Source organism: Staurois parvus, unplaced genomic scaffold (assembly GCF_062004578.1).
Source record: "Staurois parvus isolate SC_StPar_1 unplaced genomic scaffold, SC_StPar_1.0 ptg000715l, whole genome shotgun sequence".
Taxonomy (NCBI): domain Eukaryota; kingdom Metazoa; phylum Chordata; class Amphibia; order Anura; family Ranidae; genus Staurois; species Staurois parvus.
In genome coordinates, this window is record NW_028318511.1 from 9,674,989 (window position 1) to 9,692,195 (window position 17,207).

The 17,207-nt window shown below is 44.9% G+C and overlaps 1 long non-coding RNA gene across 2 annotated transcripts in view; it reads right to left on the minus strand.

Moving 5' to 3' along the window:
• Window positions 1-17,157, minus strand: part of LOC149445659 (uncharacterized) — a 77,395-nt gene extending 60,238 nt beyond the window's left edge. The window contains exons 1-3 of one of the 2 annotated variants that reach the window (XR_016306371.1): window positions 17,059-17,157; window positions 8,349-8,547; window positions 2,590-2,707 (exon numbers count right to left, since the gene is read on the minus strand). This is a non-coding gene — a long non-coding RNA (uncharacterized LOC149445659). Of the gene's footprint in view, window positions 1-2,589; window positions 2,708-8,348; window positions 8,548-16,033; window positions 17,022-17,058 lie in introns of those variants that run through there. The other variant, XR_016306372.1, reaches the window with a different exon arrangement.
• Window positions 17,158-17,207: the final 50 nt, after the last annotated feature.

Genomic DNA, 17,207 nt, shown 5'->3' on the forward strand with positions numbered 1-17,207 from the left:
GGAGGTGGAAATGAATTTTAAATGTTTGACAAGAGGATATATTATACTGAGTATAGAACATAAGATGAGTGGGGAGAAATCACCTTTTTGTTGGCGGGGGTGTGGAGAGATAGGCACGATTTATCACATATGGTGGGAATGTCCAAAGATACAAGTACAAGTGGTACACCAAATTGGAAAGATTACGAAAGTTGATGTTAGTCTGGACCCTGGAACCTGCCTTTTTACATAATACAGAAATACCAGTAAATAAATATAAAGAATCAGAAGCATGGTACTTTTTAAATGCAGCCAAGGGATTGATTCCAAAGTTTTGGCGTCAAGTAGAAGCTCCAAAAAAACAAGACTGGATAGATAGAGTGGACCATATTGTAACATTAGAGAAACTGTTTTATACCCAGGAAGATGGTTTGGTGATATACCATGCGAAATGGAAAAAATGGGAAGAGTTTAGATCAAGGGTGAGCGGATGAGAATAAGGCTTCTCTTTTTCCGGCCCCTCTGTGGTGAGAACACGATGTAGAGCCTCCTTTTCTCTTGCCAAAAGCGGTAGTCGAAGGGTGGGGTGGGAGGGATGGGAGGGGGGTGACTTTGGATTTTACTAATGGGGGGGTTGAGAGAAATAAGGAAAATATGGGAAATTAATGTATAAGGTAGATATTGTTGTTATATGAATGTAAAGAATTTATATTGTAGATTTTAATTTTCCTAATATTTTGAAAATCAATAAATATTCAAATTAAAAAAAAAAAAATCAATGAATTCTGCTTTAACCCTTTCCCTGCCGGGCAAGACTTTTGTCAATCCAGTTGGATGTCATATGACCTCCTCCCAGACCGCCGCCTCGTGCACTCCTGTGGAGCTGCGCAGCAGTGAGATCTGTCATCAGCTGTGTCCTGGTGACTGATCTGTGTACCGGCTCGTTGCCAGTACCATGTGACCACTGTGACCAATCACAGCAAGTCACATGACAATTGTAAACAATGGAGGACTTCTTTTCATGCCATTTATTGTATACAATTGTGTTGCTAGCTGTGATTGTTCACAGTGATCACATGATACAGACTGGGCCAATCACTGCCCATTTGTGTCATGTGAGTGGCTGTGACCAATGACAGCTAATTACAACAAAACAAACTGAATGAATCAATTTCACTCAGTGAAATGCTTGTTTATAGGAATGAATTTCATTGCTGCAAGCAATCATATTGTGTTAATAATGACAAATAAAAGCAGCGCAAAAAATATTTATATAAAACACACTAACAATGTGAAAATATAACACTACAAATATTTAAATCATTTGACGTAAGTCCTTCAACTGAAAAATGAAAATATAGATGAAGTGCAAAGTCCTTATTGATCCACTGAGATGAGATCACCACGTGAACAACGTAACGATAATTGATTGAGTAAAGTGCACTCAGATATCACCACGTGCTCCACAGGAAAACTTCCCCCAATTCAGTAGCACTCACCAGATATCATGGCCCATCAAAACCTGATAGGGAATAGCACTTGTGGTGAGTGTCAGCGTAGTACAGATCATCAATCAACAAGCCCTTCATCAATTAGAGACTGATATGATGGTGGGACATCCTCCAAACTATTACAGTCCGTAATCAGGGAAAGATGTAAAAAGAAACTCATAGCATGAATCCATTAAAAACCTTTTTATGGATAGAAAGTATTGAACTCACATCAAATAAATTAAAACATGCCAAAATATCCACAATAACAGTTAAGGGTATGTGTATATCACATGAAGCGAGCGTCTCATCCAATCCTCCTCGCTGCTCGCGAGCAATACGTCACCTCCGGAAAGGGATGTAAGGTGGATGCCTCATTACAGAATACGTCATGCGGTCCGACCTGGACACGTGTTTCGTCACCTGATTTGATCAACCCTTTAAAACAAACTTTATTACAAATTCTTACCTGTTTCTGTACTGAAGAAAAAGCTGTTGTGTGCACAGTAAGCCCTGGTTCACATTGGATGCAACTTGGCATGCAATTTGCATGCCCTGCGACTTGAAAATTGCATGTCAAGTGGCACCCTATTGTCCACAATTGGAGCGGTCATATGGGTGCCATTCCAACTTGGTCGGAGCCGCACCGATTTCAAAAGTAGTACATGCACTACTTTTGGTGTGATTTGCATAGACATCTGTATCAGTCAGCAGTGTTTTGAAAGGAGTCAGTGGATGCAGAGGTGAACAGTGGTGAAACAGGGGTAGAGGGTGCAGAAGTGGGTATTGGTGGAAGGGGGGATGCAGAGATTACTTTTGATGAAAGAGTAGTAGGAGCTGAGTACTGGTGGAAAGAGGGATGCAGGAGGAGCAAAGATGATTTAGGGGCACAGTGGTGTGGTGGAAGATATGGTGCAGAGGTTAGATTGGTGCGGTGGATGAGGTGGTTCAGTGGTTATAAGACAAAAGGAGACTGAAGATGCAAGTCACTTCACATTGCAGTATTGACTACCCCTTGTATTAAAAGTACCTTTTGCAGGTGTGAACATATGCAACATACACAAATCTTTTATACAGTATAAAATATATATTTATTTATTGTTATATTTGTAGCACTTACCCCCGAAGCAGCTGCTGATGTAGGGGTTCTCGTTTCTGGTGCTGATGATCTACTGGACAGTACCGCACTCTCGGACATACCAAGACTGCGAGAAGGGTTGTCTGTTTGGGCAACAAACCTAGCACAGCAAGATAATAACAATACCATAAACAGTAGCAAAATAATAGCAATAAATAGTTACACCAATAACATAGTTTGCAAATGGGGATAATAACAGAACCACGGACAATTGGTACCCAACAACCTGATTCACTACTCATGATTTATATTTATTTTTATTCATTTTCTCCTCAGAACCTGGTTGTTCAGTTGTCCCCTGGCTGCACTGCTTGTTCTCTCTGTGTCCCCTGTGCTGCCAAAATCTATAGAGTCCTATATGAGCCTCCGTTGTGCGCATGCCCCTACTCTGTACTCCAAGTCTATGTGCGGTTGCACAGAGTGCCGCACCGCAGAATGAGTGGGACACAGAGGAAAAGCCAAGCCTCTCTTCCTTCACAGATGGAGCCACTGCCAATTTTTCACAGTATATCCCTCTAGCACTGGCTGTTCATGCGGCGCAATGAGCAACTGTTTGTAGGCTTGGAGTACAGAACCAGAGTGCGCACTTCTTGGAGGCTCATATGGGACTCCATAGATCCCAGCAGAACAGAGGGTACAGAGAGAACTAACATCAAGCAGCATGGCTGGGGACAAGTAAGAAAACTCTGAAAACTCTGGGGACATGTATTTAACAATAAAACATCAAATACATGTTTTGTTATTTTTAAGAAAAATATTTACCTTAATGCCACTTTAAGAGGTTCACCTAGCTATGGGAGATACACACAGGGACTACAAAACAAAAAAAACACAGTCCCCCCTTATCACCCTCCTACTAGCCAGTGGTAAATGTTTGCCAAAGGCCAGCTTTGGGGCTCAGGTCTATGTTGGAGCACTCTAAATAGATTTTTGTAATCCCAACACCTCAGACCTAATCCTTAGGGGTCCCAGAGAGGGGTTATCTTCTCCTTTAAAGCAGGAATGTAACAAGGCTGATGGCCTAGGGCCTTTTATTACTCTAGATTTCGTCACGCAGATTCTTCCTTCTCCAAAGGGCGTCTGGAACAGAGTCAACTGGATACAAGGGGTAAGCTGACTCCCATGGTCTCTGAGGATGATGGCAGCAGTCCAACCGCAGCAAAACAAGCCTGGATAAAGTTGCAGAAATCCCAGACACCTCTCCCACAGCACGTTGTGCCTTGAAGTCCCACAAGAAACGCAGATCTGAACATCGCAACTTCAGCACAGGCAGGGACATAGGTAGCAAGTCTCTCACCAACTGCATATCACAGTTCTCCACCCACAGTTCTGTGGATCCCTCCATTCCAGAACATGGTCCTCTGTGCCCACAGCAGTCACCACATCAGCAATCGCTAGGGAAGTGCAGTGGTTCAGTCTTTCTGAAGGAAAATAGCACAGCACCCAGGCCTCTCAGCAGCAGCAAGAGTTTCCCACACCAAAGTCATCTGCCCTGACTCTCCACATGAGATTGTCCCCCAGCAGCACAGGCTTCCAGCCCTCTCTTTACTCAGCAACCTTTCTCTCCTGGGACTTGTAGTCTCACGAAGTTCTTTCTAATCAGGGGCAGGCTTCCAGGGAACTACATTCCCCATAAGTTTCTTGCAGTTCCTGGGGTTAATAGACATTCTCCTCCCCTGGGCTCACAGTGACATCTTCTCTGTTGGTGTAGGGAAGGACTCAAGCAGCGGCTTCCAAGAGTGTCTCTGCCTCTCTTCCTACATAGGGAACTATTATAGAGGGACAAAACAGGCAGCCTTTTTTGCATTGTCGAATTTGAGAAATTGTCAGTGGCAGAATCCCCCATGTGTAATCTGCCTATCCCTCTTTTATATACCATTGCAGTACAAATTGTTTCTCAGCTAAAGGACATCAATTTATGTGTGATGAAAAACCACCTTCCTTGGGAATCAGATGTCTCAGACATTTTCATTACATTTAGTACAGCATGTACAGTATTTTATTACAGCTGAGGATAATATCTAAAAAATAAAGGATACAAAAAGTACAATAAGGCCTCAAGCACACTGCAGCTAAAATAAGCTGCTTCTTCGAGCGTTTAAGCTTTTTTTTTTCTTTGCCTGTAAACTCTCATTCATGTTAGCCTATGTGTCCATGCACACTATTGGCGTTTTCAGGAGTTTACAGGCAGAAAAACAATTACTGGTGCATTCAGAAGAGATATTGATCATAAAAACCACTCAAAAGTTAACACGCCTTCCCACATTAATGCATTCTAATTTCCAAAATTCTGGCCAACAAAATGCATTAATACCAGACGTGGAAACACGTGAGAACGCACATTAACGCGCATTCACACCCATGCAAAAACACAACTTTTTTACCGCATTTGTGATGCTGTAAACAGTAGGAAGAAACTTTGTTAAGCTCAAAGTATTCATGAGGCCTAAATAAAACTAAATTTTACAGCTTGCTGAAGGCATCCTGTCCTACTGGCCATACAGACCTCAAATACATGTGTAAAATATGCAGATTCCATAGAATGTGTTGCTTTATAAAAGGTATGTCTGCTCCAAGACCAGCGGGTACACCCTATGTCAGTTAAAGTGTTACTAAACCCACAACAGTAAAATCAGTCTGTATATGCAGTAAAGCATGCTTGTTATACTCACTGTGGATACTAAGGGGTTAATCCCCTGCATTGTGTAAAAAGGCCATTTGATCCTGTCTTCTCTGCCCCTCCTCTTCTTCAAATGTCCACCCTGATAAGACAGTAGCCACGTGCACATGCTCAGTTTAGTGTGTATTGCTAGAGAGGTTTTTTTTTTTCCTTGGGAGATGCATGTGATCAGCACAAGGCCAATCAGCACTGCTCAGACAGAGGTCAGGGGTTCTGCATCCTCCTAGAGCAGAAAGAAAACTACAAGCTTTAACCAGTGCTCTACTGAAGTCACAAGACTGCTCTAACTGCCGATGAGAAAAAGTATTTAGCAGTTTATAGTTCGAAAATAATTGCATTTCCATGTTCTGTGTACTGTGGGAGACCAGATATAGTGAATGCAGGGTCCAGGGTTTATTAACACTTTAATCCTAGAGCCCCAAGGTAAATGAAAGGTGAGTGTCCCCCAATACCAACACAGTGGCCACCACTGCCTACTATCCACTCTGAATTCCCTGTACATTCACCGCGACACAGAGCTGCCTCTTTTCATTGTTTATGGCACCCCACTGGACCTTGCTAACACAAGTGCATTGCAGTACATCACAACACATGATAAATTAACACTGCAAAAAAAAAGGATTTGCACCTTTATAGTGCAAATTTATATGTGTTGGCAACCAATTCAAATGAGTAGGGTTCCCTAATCCAACAAATGTTAATGCACATGAAACTGTGCATCAAAGTGTACACGCTGGTGTATGTTGTGCACATGTGCTGCAGTACATTGTTACAACACATCGCAGTGTCTATTTTTTTACTTTTTCAAAATGTTTCAAAATTACATTCAATTAATGCTATGCATGGTAGCATGTTGCAATATACTGCTGCACATATCATGCACTGCATTAAAATAAAATGTATGCCTAGATCACAATGCACTGCACACCTGGCACTGCAGATCAGATATTATTACAACACATACTATAATTGTGAAGCCAACCTGCATATTTATGGCATAAGGTGCTTATTTGCAGTTGCGCATATCTTCTATTTTCACAGTTTCCCCAAAAGAAACAATTAAAAATTTACAAATATTTCTCATTTGTTAATTCAATTCAGTTTTATATTTTATATTTAGTAGGAAGTTTGTAAGTTATGTTGTGTTTGTGAGCACTTATTTAGTATATTTTTATAAAAAATATTGTTTTTGATAAACGACTGTGCAACAATCACCAGACCTACAAAATCGGTAGCGTCATTTTTTGTTCTACTGGTCCTGTGCTTTTCGAAAATGTATAGTTTAGCGGGTCTTTTACAAACTCGGAAAGATGTAACTGAAAAGTGAGACACTCCAGATTCTTTGAGTAATTTTCTTATTTACAGCTTTGCGTACCTTTGATTTTTACTGTTCGGCAAAAACGCACAATTTAAAATTGACAAATATTTGTTATTTATTAAATCAATAAAGTTTTTTTTAGATCTAGTAGCAATTTTGTAAATTATATAGTGTATATGTGATTTAGTAATGATTTTAGTGTATTTTTATAAAAAATATCAGTTTGATAAACATTTGCAAAACTTTCATGAGAACTAAAATATTAGTAGCACAATCTTTTTCTCTACCTGTCCTATGCTTTTAGAAAATGCATGATTTGGGAAGGGAAATGGGTATTTTACAAACTCTGAAAGCTGTAAATAAAATTTTAAAAATTAAATATTGCAAAAATGGTTTGGCCACCTGAGGTCAAAAGTAGAAAGCATGGCCTGGCAGCTAAGAATAGTAGAGATGTGTAATATCATTGTTTTAGGTTGGTATCAAACTTTGAGCAGCACAAGTGGCGACTCATCCCATCCTAAGCAAAGTCTGGTTTAGTTAGAGTCTTGAGTGTCTGAAGAAAAAAGCAAGCCTCCCATCATCTATGCCTTAAGATTGACATTATGAAGATTTATCTCATTCAGCCCTAAAGGCTGAACTAGAAAAATTGCCAGCGGTCACAAAACATGAACAGTGGCTGCATCTGATTGGCTGCAGTCACTGTTTAATTTACAGTGTTCAGACTGTAGTTACAAACTGGGTGGTACTGAAAGGGCCACCCACAACTCAAATTTAAAGGCTAAGTTCACCTATTTTTTCTCTAAATTCCAGCTCCCCTGTGTATCAATATACCATTAATGTACCTCTGTTACAGTGCCATTAATTTTTAATGGTACCCCAAATGAGGAAGCAAACATACGTTTTGCTGTGTGAAAAAACGAGCATCAAATGCAGCAAAAAGCACAGTAAAAAATGTGCAACACAATGTCCCATGGGCTACTTTGCTGGATGCAGGGCATGTGCTATGCATTTTGCTTGAAAAAAAAGGCCAAAAAACGTACGGTCCCATTACGTTAAGTGTGGGGCCTGAAATTGAAAGTGGTGTGTTTATACAAGAACTATGAGGCTCCATTCACATCTGCATGTTTCTGAACAAAAAATGCATGCTTTGCTGCCCGTTTCGGAGATGTGCTGCAAATGCACATGACGCTTGTGTTATCATTAAATGTTAATGGAACCCCAAGCTTGTTTATTAGGCTCATGTTTGCTGTACATTTTGTTGTATGACAAACGAGCTGCAAATGCACGGAAAAGAGAGGTCAAGAAATGCACTGTTCCACTCAAAAAAGAGTTTTGGAGCCTCTTTGGAGCGTTCGTCATGCATAGGGTAGTCCATTCAAGTGAATTGGCTGTCGTATGCGAAGAGCAGAAAAGCTCCAAAATGCCCCCCCCCCAAAAAAACAAAAAAAGATGAGAGAGATGTGAATAGGACCTGACAGCTGAGTGGCTTTGTCCACTTCCTAGATTGTATGCGCAAACGAGCAGGGCCCTCTGATTCCTCTTGCATTGAATTGTATTGTAACTATACTGTCTGCCCTCATGTTGTAAAGCGCTGCGAAAACTGTTGGCACTGTAGAAATCCTGTATAGTAATAATAATAAATGTGGCCATACACTTTACAATCTGATTGTACAATCTCTGTAAAATTTCCTTTAGATTTACCAAAACTATGGAATAGGAAGACCCACCAATTTTTTTACTCACTCTATATCCAATCAGGCGGGCCCTTGCAGTACATCAGGGGTGTCCAACCCAGGGATCGTGAGCCGAATGCGGCCCCAGAGATTTTAGCATATGGCCTGATCCCATCTGGAGAAACGCTGGGGATGTACCGAATGCTGGAACTATACTGCCAGTGCGCATCTATGGCAGTGATGTTAGGCCTGGGCCGACTGGGTATGCACTGTCCAAAAGAAAAGGAGAATGGTAGTGAAGGAGGCAGGGAACAATGGGAACTTGCAGAATAATTTTTACGGAAGAGGCAGTCCTTTGAGATGTTCTTCTGCCAGCTATGGTTGGGGCCCTTGGCATTGGCATTCTTAATGAAAGTCCCATACAGTATAGGTACGATATAGTCTCAGCTCAGGTGCAAGGTAGATGTAGTTTGGATGCAGTAAAGGTTCAGTATAATGTGGGATGGGGTTGGTATAGATGCAGTCTAGGTTTGGAATAAGTGCAGTATAGAGTGCAGTATGGGTGTGGTTTGGATTTGGTACACTTGGTGTCCTGCTGTCAGTATCAGCAAAGGGTGAATAGCGCTCTCATCAGTCCCTGGGATTCTGCCCTGTCCTCTCACTCTAGAAGAAGGGGAGCCCCGTTGTCTCTCCACAAGATACCTCTGGTGATTAGAGATGGGAAGCTCTGGATTTCCCTGTGGCAACCGTACAGATGTGATTACTGCCGTCTGTGTTGCAGTGCCTTGACTGTCTCTATTCCCAGGTCTCAGACTCGATCTCCACTGGTCTGGCCTCTCAGCAGTCTGGCCAATGTTCAGTAGATGTGCTCTCCTCGGTTCCCAGAGCTCTAAGAGGAGGAGGTTTTCTGGGAAGTTTGATAAAACCCATCTCCCCACTTCTCTTCCTCCTCAGTGCTTTGCATAGAAGCCTATGAGCTATGACTTTAGCTTTCCCCCTGCTAGCCGGAGGAGAATGGTGCAGCATAACATCGGTATCATAGCAAAGGGATAGAAGAATAAAAGGTGATGTCTCTTTCACCATTGCTGCAGCCCAGTACCTGGCTTCAATAGCACTGGGCACCATATTTCCTGGGCTTGCAGAGGTGAGCTGTTGATGAGGGGTTGCAGAAGTGAGCTGTGGACAAGGTGTTGCAGAGGTGAGCTGTGGACAAGGGTTTGCAGAGGTGAGCTTTGGATGAGGGGTTGCAAAAGCAAGCTGTGGATGAGAGGTTGCAGAGGCAAGCTGTAGACGACGGGTTGCAGAGGTGAGATTTGGACAGAGGGTTGTAGGAGTGAACTGTAGAAAGGGGGTTGCATAGGTTAGCTGTGGATGAGGGGTTGCAGAGGTGAGCTGTAGATGAGGGGTTGCAGAGGTGAACTGTGGATGAGGAGTTGCAGAGGTGAGCGGTGGATGGGGAGTTGCAGAGGTGAGCGGTAGATGGGGTGAGGGTTTGCAGAGGTGAGCAGTGGACGAGGGGTTGCAGAAGTGAGCTGTGGATAAGGACTTGCAGAGGTGGGCTGTCGATGAGGGGTTGCAGAAGTGTGCTGTGGACGAGGTGTTGCAGAGGTGAGCTGTGAACAAGGAGTTGCAGAGGTGAGCTGTGGACAAGGGGTTGCAGAAGCAAGTTGTGCACGAGGGGTTGCATAGGTGAGCTGTGGATGAGGAGTTGCAGCGGTGAGCTGTGGACAGGGGGTTGCAGAGGTGAGCTGTGGATAAGGGGTTGCATAGGTGAGCTGTGGATGAGGGGTTGCAGAGGTGAACTGTGGACAAGGGGTTGCATAGGTTAGCTGTGGATGAGGGGTTGCAGAGGTGAGCTGTGAACAGGGGGTTGCAGAAGTGAGCTGTGGACAAGGGGTTGCATAGGTGAGCTGTGGATGAGGGGTTGCAGTGGTGAACTAAGGACAGGGGGTTGCAGAGGTGACCTGTGGATGAGGGGTTGCATAGGTGAGCTGTGGATGAGGGACTGCAGAGGTGAGCTGTGAACAGGGGGTTGCAGAAGTGAGCTGTGGACGAGGGGTTGCAGCGGTGAGCTGTGGATGAGGGGTTGCAGAGGTGAGCTGTAGACGAGGAGTTGCAAAGGTGAACTGTGGACAGGGGGTTGTAGAGGTGAGCCGTGGATTTTTTTCTTGAGGTGGGGGGAGGCAAGGAGCTTTTTGCAAAAAAAGGGGGGGGGGGAAATGGACGTTTAACTGGGAAAGATATTTCTTGCTATGGAAAGATTTGTGGCTGAATGCTGGCACTCTGTTCTGTCTTTTAGTAGTGCACTCTGTATGCTGGGAATGCAGCAGTTAGTAGTGTGCAGAGTATGGCACAGCATGCAGTGTGCAGTGGTCAGGATTAAGTGACAAACCAAATGCATTACATAATCCTGACTGCCAAACACTGTCTGCTGTGCCATATAGTCCAAACCTCTAAATGTTGTACAGTATGCGTTACCAGGGGCGGACTGACAACTCATGGGGCCCCCGGGCAATAGGGGCCCCTGTGTCCTTGCCCAAACTCAAAAAACCTATGAAAAAGGTACCATGGGCATCTCATGGGGCCCCCTACTGACCCTGGGCCCTCGGGCAGTGCCCGAGTTTCCAAATGGTCAGTCCGCCCCTGTGTGTTGCATATTTATGGCAATGACATTTCATACTCTTGACCACTCCACTCTGTACATTATATACTCCTGTCAACAGAGCATGGGGCTTTTGCTAGCAGGATTCTACTATGAGCTATGCATGCTGCACAATGAAGTCTGGAAAGGCAAATTTTATGTTTTTGATTTCAATAAAATTTAATGATCTGCACGATTTGGTGCATATTTCCTTCTTTCTTATTGGGTGCAAGTGTTTGTGAATGAAAATGCCATAAGGGAGAAGGTTTCCTGAGATGATCAGCAGCCACTAGTCTTGTACAAGCACTGTCTGACTTCCCCTACCATATTTTTCGCTCCATAAGACAAACTTTTTCCCCCCAAAAAAAATGGGGGAAAATGTCCGTGCATCTTGTAGAGCGGCCAGCCCGGTATTCCCTCCGTGTTAGAATACCGGCCGGCCACTCGGCTCTTCTCTGCAGACTTCCAGTGGTCCTACCTGTTCCTTGGTCCAGTGGTGTCCTCAGTCTTCTCTCCTCGGCGCTGGCATGGGCACCCGGCTGTGACAGCTTGCGGCTTGACAGCCAGGTGCCCAGTGCGCATGCACGAGAAGCGCTGTGCTTTGTGAATGGCCCCGTAGTCTTCTGGGACCTATTACGTGTACCAGAAGAGTACGGGGAGGGAAAGAGAAGGACAACTCTGCGGACATGGGAGTGGGTACCTGTCAAATTCGGGTACCTGCTCCCCCTCCCTCCTCAGTCTCTGGTCATCTCCTGTACTATGTCCGCAGACTCTGGTCATCCCCTGTACTATGTCCGCAGACTCTGGTCATCCCCTGTACTATGTCCGCAGTCTCTGGTCATCTCCTGTACTATGTCTACAGTCTCTGGTCATCTCCTGTACTATGTCCGCAGTCTCTGGTCATCTCCTGTACTATGTCCTCAGTGTCTGGTCATCTCCTGTAGTATGTCCGCAGTCTCTGGTCATCTCCTGTACTATGTCCGCAATCTCTGGTCATCTCCTGTACTGTGTCTGCAGTCTCTGGTCATCTCCTGTACTGTGTCCGCAGTCTCTGGTCATCTCCTGTACTGTGTCCGCAATCTCTGGTCATCTCCTGTACTGTGTCTGCAGTCTCTGGTCATCTCCTGTACTGTGTCTGCAGTCTCTGGTCATCTCCTGTACTGTGTCTGCAGTCTCTGGGAATCTCCTGTACTGTGTCCGCAGTCTCTGGTCATCTCCTGTACTACGTCCGCAGTCTCCGGTCATCTCCTGTACTGTGTCTGCAGTCTCTGGTCATCTCCTGTAGTATGTCCGCAGTGTCTGGTCATCTCCTGTACTATGTCCGCAGTCTCTGGTCATCTCCTGTACTATGTCCGCAGTCTCTGGTCATCTCCTGTACTGTGTCCGCAGTCTCTGGTCATCTCCTGTAGTATGTCTGCAGTCTCTGGTCATCTCCTGTACTATGTCTGTAGTCTCTGGTCATCTCCTTACTATGTCTGCAGTCTCTGGTCAATTCCTGTAGTATGTCCGCAGTCTCTGGTCATCTCCTGTACTATGTCCGCAGTCTCTGGTCATCTCCTGTACTGTGTCCGCAGTCTCTGGTCATCTCCTGTACTATGTCCGCAGTCTCTGGTCATCTCCTGTACTGTGTCCGCAGTCTCTGGTCATTCCCTATACTGTGTCCGCAGTCTCTGGTCATCTCCTGTACTATGTCTGCAGTCTCTGGGCATCTCCTGTAGTATGTCTACAGTCTCTGGTCATCTCCTGTACTGTGTACGCAGTCTCTGGTCATCTCCTGTACTGTGTCTGCAGTCTCTGGTCATCTCCTGTACTATGTCTGCAGTTCATTGGTTCAGAATATTTTTTTTCCTGTTTTCCTCCTCTAAAATCTAGGTGCGTCTTATGGAGCGAAAAATACGGTATATGGACCCGCAGAGCTTGGTACTTTTTTACTAAAATTGGAGAGTATAAAATATGGTGCAGCTCTGCATAGAAACCAATCAGCTTCCAGTTTTTTTTTTTGTCAAAGTTTAAAGTGGTTAAGGTATTTTTACCTTAACCTCCCTAACAGTCTGATTATGTCAGTAATTCTGTGCTCAAAGCGGTACATTTTTTTCCATGGAAATATGTAGTTTTTTTATTGTAGGCCTGTAATTTTTAGGAATAACTCACAGAAATCTGTCCGAACAAGAGTCTAGTAAACATCCCGGATATGTTAAAATTTGAAACACGAAATCATAAATTATAATTTAATAAATAATCATAAAAAATAATAATAATATAATAATAAATTTAATTCAATAATATAATCAATCCAAAAACACTGAAATTTGAAATAGAGCGCCAAGTTTGCACATCGCTGATCTTAGTCGCAAAATCGTTTTCAGTGTCTGATGACAAATTTCCCCACAAATCATTATCACTCAATTCTGCAAGTAGTTCTTATTTACTATCGCTGTTCTCTAGCTGGTCTAAAACCGATTTTGACCTAAAGGGATGCTTTTTGGACACCATGGACTTTTCTCAGTTTCCAGGTAGAAAGAACAGAAAAAATGCAGGCAGAGCACAGGGCAAAGCACTCGGGACAAAATGTATGTGAAATGCTGTGATACAGTAATGTTATACTATGTGATTTTAGTGTATTTAGTGAATGGCACTTTTTGACATTTTAAATTTTCCGCCTGTTCCGTCCCCCGTATGTCCCAATATCACAGGGAACGGAACCTGGAAGACAGATGCTGGCATCGGCCGGAGGAGATGGCCGGGGACGCTGCAAGAGGGACATCGCGGGAGTGAAGGACAAGGTAAGTGAAGAAGAGATCCCGGAGCAATGCTGCAGGGTATTCCCGAGTGTAGCTCGGGGTTACCACTTGTGGTGCTGAAACTTTACCCCGAGCTACACTCGGGAATACCGCCAGGGAGGTTAATGCAATCTATGTACGAAGGTAAAAAACATTCTGTATGCAGCAGCCCCCCCAAAACTTACCTGAGCCCCCTCTTGAACCAGCAATGTCTGCAAGAGTTTCGGTTCTCCGGGAGAATCTCACTTCTGAGGCAGCAGTCCTTGGCTTCTACTGCTGTCAATCAGAAGAGGGAGGGGGCGGGGTTGAGTCGCGGCTCTGTGTGTGTATGGACACACAGAGCCATGGCTCAGGAGCATGCCTGGTCAGGTACTCTCATAGCAAGCTGATTGCTATGGGGGTACCCGAGAGGAGGGAGGGGCCAGGAGCACCTGCGGGGAACCTGAGGAGGATTTGGGCTGCTCTGTGCAACACCGTTGCACAGAGCAGGTAAGTATAGGCATGTTTATTATATTTTAGAAAAAAAAACAAGACTTTAGTATCACTTTAATTGAACAAGCTAAAGTTAGAAGCTGCTTGGCTACACAGCTGCATCAGATTTTGCACTCTCCAGGTTTAGTAACTCAACTCCACTGTGTTTTTGGAGTTTCCAGCTAATGGTGGAGGTGTATGCACTCATGTGAAGGAGGAAAGTGGCAGGCATTCAGCTTTTGCTTGGTGTTTGAAACTTTGGGGATTTTAGAATGGACTGAGAGTGGACTATGACCCTCAGGATACAACATTTACCATTTATAACATATAGCACTTAGAGAAGTGACTTGGAACTGCTGGGATTTGTAGTTCCATTTCAGCTGTGTACTACGCCCTGGACACTGGGACTTGTTGTTCTGTATTAGCTGGTCACTGGGACTGCTGGCACATGGTGGTTCCATACTGTCCTTGTGCTGCTAATACAACACTGAGACTTGTAGTTCCGTATTGGCTGTGTGCTGGAGCTTGTAGTTCTGCATTTGTTGTCTGCTGTTACGAGGACACTGGGACTGCTGGGACTTGTAGTCACATATTGGTAGAGTGCTGCTATCTGGATACTGGGACTGCTGAAATTTGTAGTTCCATATTGGTAGAGTACTGCTATCTAGATACTAAGACTGATAAAATGTGTAGTTCCGTACTGGCTGTGTACTGCTATCGGGACAATTGATTTGCTGAGACTTGTAGTTCCGTATTAGCTGTGTGTTACTATCTGGACACTTTATTTGCTGAGACTTGTAGTTCCGTATTAGCTGTGTGTTGCTATCTGGACACTTGGATTGCTGGGACCTGTAGTTCCATATTGGCTGCATGCTGCTATCTGGGCATGTGGATCGCCGGGACCTGTAGTGTATCGGCTGCGTGCCGCTATCTGGGCCCTTGGATTGCTGGGAATTGCCGTTCCACGTTGGCTGCTATTATCTGGACACTGAGAATTCTGGGAGTTGCAGTTTGGTATTAGCTGCATGCTGCTATTTGGACACTGGGACTGCTGGGATATATGGTTCTGCCCTGGCATGTGTGTAATCATTGCTGGATTCGGTGGCACCCCTGGCTTCCTGTTTAGTAATTCATTGGAATTTTGCCCCCCTTCCTGTGTGCTCTCTCTCTTCTCTTCTCTCTCTCTGCAGTCCTAGTTCATTATATATATATGTGTGTGTGTGTCTATCTATATATATATAATGAACTAGGAAGAGAGAGAGAGACAGGAGAGAGAGAGAGAGAGAGAGAGAGAGAGAGAGAGGAAGAGAGAGGGGGAGAGGGGGGAGAAGAGAGAGGGGGAGAGAGAAAAGAGAGAGCAGAGAGAGAAGAGGGGGGGTGAGAGAGGGGGAGAGAGGAGAGAGAAAAGAGAGAGAGGAGAGAGATGGGGGAGAGAGAGGAGAGAGAAAAGAGAAAGAGGGGAGAGAGAGGGAGAGGGAGGGAGAGGGGGAGAAAGAGGATATGGGGGGAGAGAGAAGAGAGAGGAGAGGGGGGGGAGAGAGAAGAGAGAGAGGAGAGCAAGAGGAGAGAGATAAGAGAGGGAGAAGAGAGGAGGTAGAGGGAGGAGAGAGAAAGGAGAGAGAGGGAGGAGAGAGGGGAGAGAGAGAGAGAAGAGAAAGGGGGAGAGAAGAGAGGGGGGAGAGAAGAGAGAGCGAGGTGAGAGGAGAGAGGGGGGGGGAGGGAGAGAAGATAGAGGAGAGATAGAGAAGAGAGAGAGAAGAGAGAGGAGAGAGTGAGAGAGAGCACACATGAAGGGGGGTAAAATTCCAATGAATTACTAAACAGGAACCCGGGGTGCCACATATATACATAAGCACTCCTTACCCTGAACAGTGCTGGGATCTCCTTCCTGATGGTGTCACCCAGTATTACCTGCGGCAGAGAGAGAGGAGAGAGAAGATAGAGAAAAGAGAAGAGAGAGGAGAGAGAGAGGAGAGAGAGGAGAGCGAGATAAGGGAGAGAGAGAGGAGAGAGATAGGAGAGAGGATAGAGAGAAGAGTGATAGAAGAGAGAGAGGAGAGAGAGAGAAAATAGAGAGAAGAGAGAGAGGAGAGAGAGAAGTGTGAGAGAAGAGCGGGAGAAGAGAGAGAAGAGCGAGAGAGAGGGGAGAAAGAGAGAGAATAGGGAGGGAGAGAGAGAGGAGAGGAGAGAGAGGAGAGAGAGAGAAGAGAGAGGAGAGAGAGCACGCTTGAAGGGGGTAAAATTCCAATGAATTACTAAACAGGAAGCCAGGGGTGCCACATATATACATAAGCACTCCTTGCTCTGAACAGTGCTGGGATCTCCCTCCCGATGGTGTCACCCAGTATTACCTGCGGCAGAGAGAGAGGAGAGAGAGAGGAGATGGAGAAGAGAGAGAGAAGAGAGAGGAGAGAGAAGAGGAGAAAGAGAGAAGAGAGAGAGGAGAGAAGATAGAGAAAAGAGAGAGAGAAGAGAAAGGAGATAGAGAAAAGAGAGAGAGGTGAGGGAGAAGAAGAGAGAGAATAGAGAGTGAGAGGAGAGAGGAGAGAGTGAGATAAGAGAGGGAGGGGGAGAGAGGGGGGAGGGGAGAGAGAGAGAAGAGAGGGAGAGGAGAGAGATAAGAGAGAGAAGAGCGAGAGAGAGGAGAAAGAGAATACGGAGGGAGGGAGGGAGAAGAGAGAGAGGAGAAAGAGAGATAATAGGGAGAGAGAGAGGAGAGGAGAGAAGAGAGAGAGAAGAGAGAGGAGAGAGAAGAGAGAGCACACTTGAAGGGGGTAAAATTCCAATGAATTACTAAACAGGAACCCGGGGTGCCACATATATACATAAGCACTCCTTGCTCTGAACAGTGCTGGGATCTCCCTCCCGATGGTGTCACCCGGTATTACCTGCGGCAGCAGCAGCAGCTGAGCCATTGTCAGGACTGAAGTGCTCACACTGGCCATCCGGAGTGCTACACTCTGGTCACGTGACTTACGAGAATAGGCTGAACCTTCTGTTAATATAAAACTGCGCCTCTGCTTTACCACCTAATGAA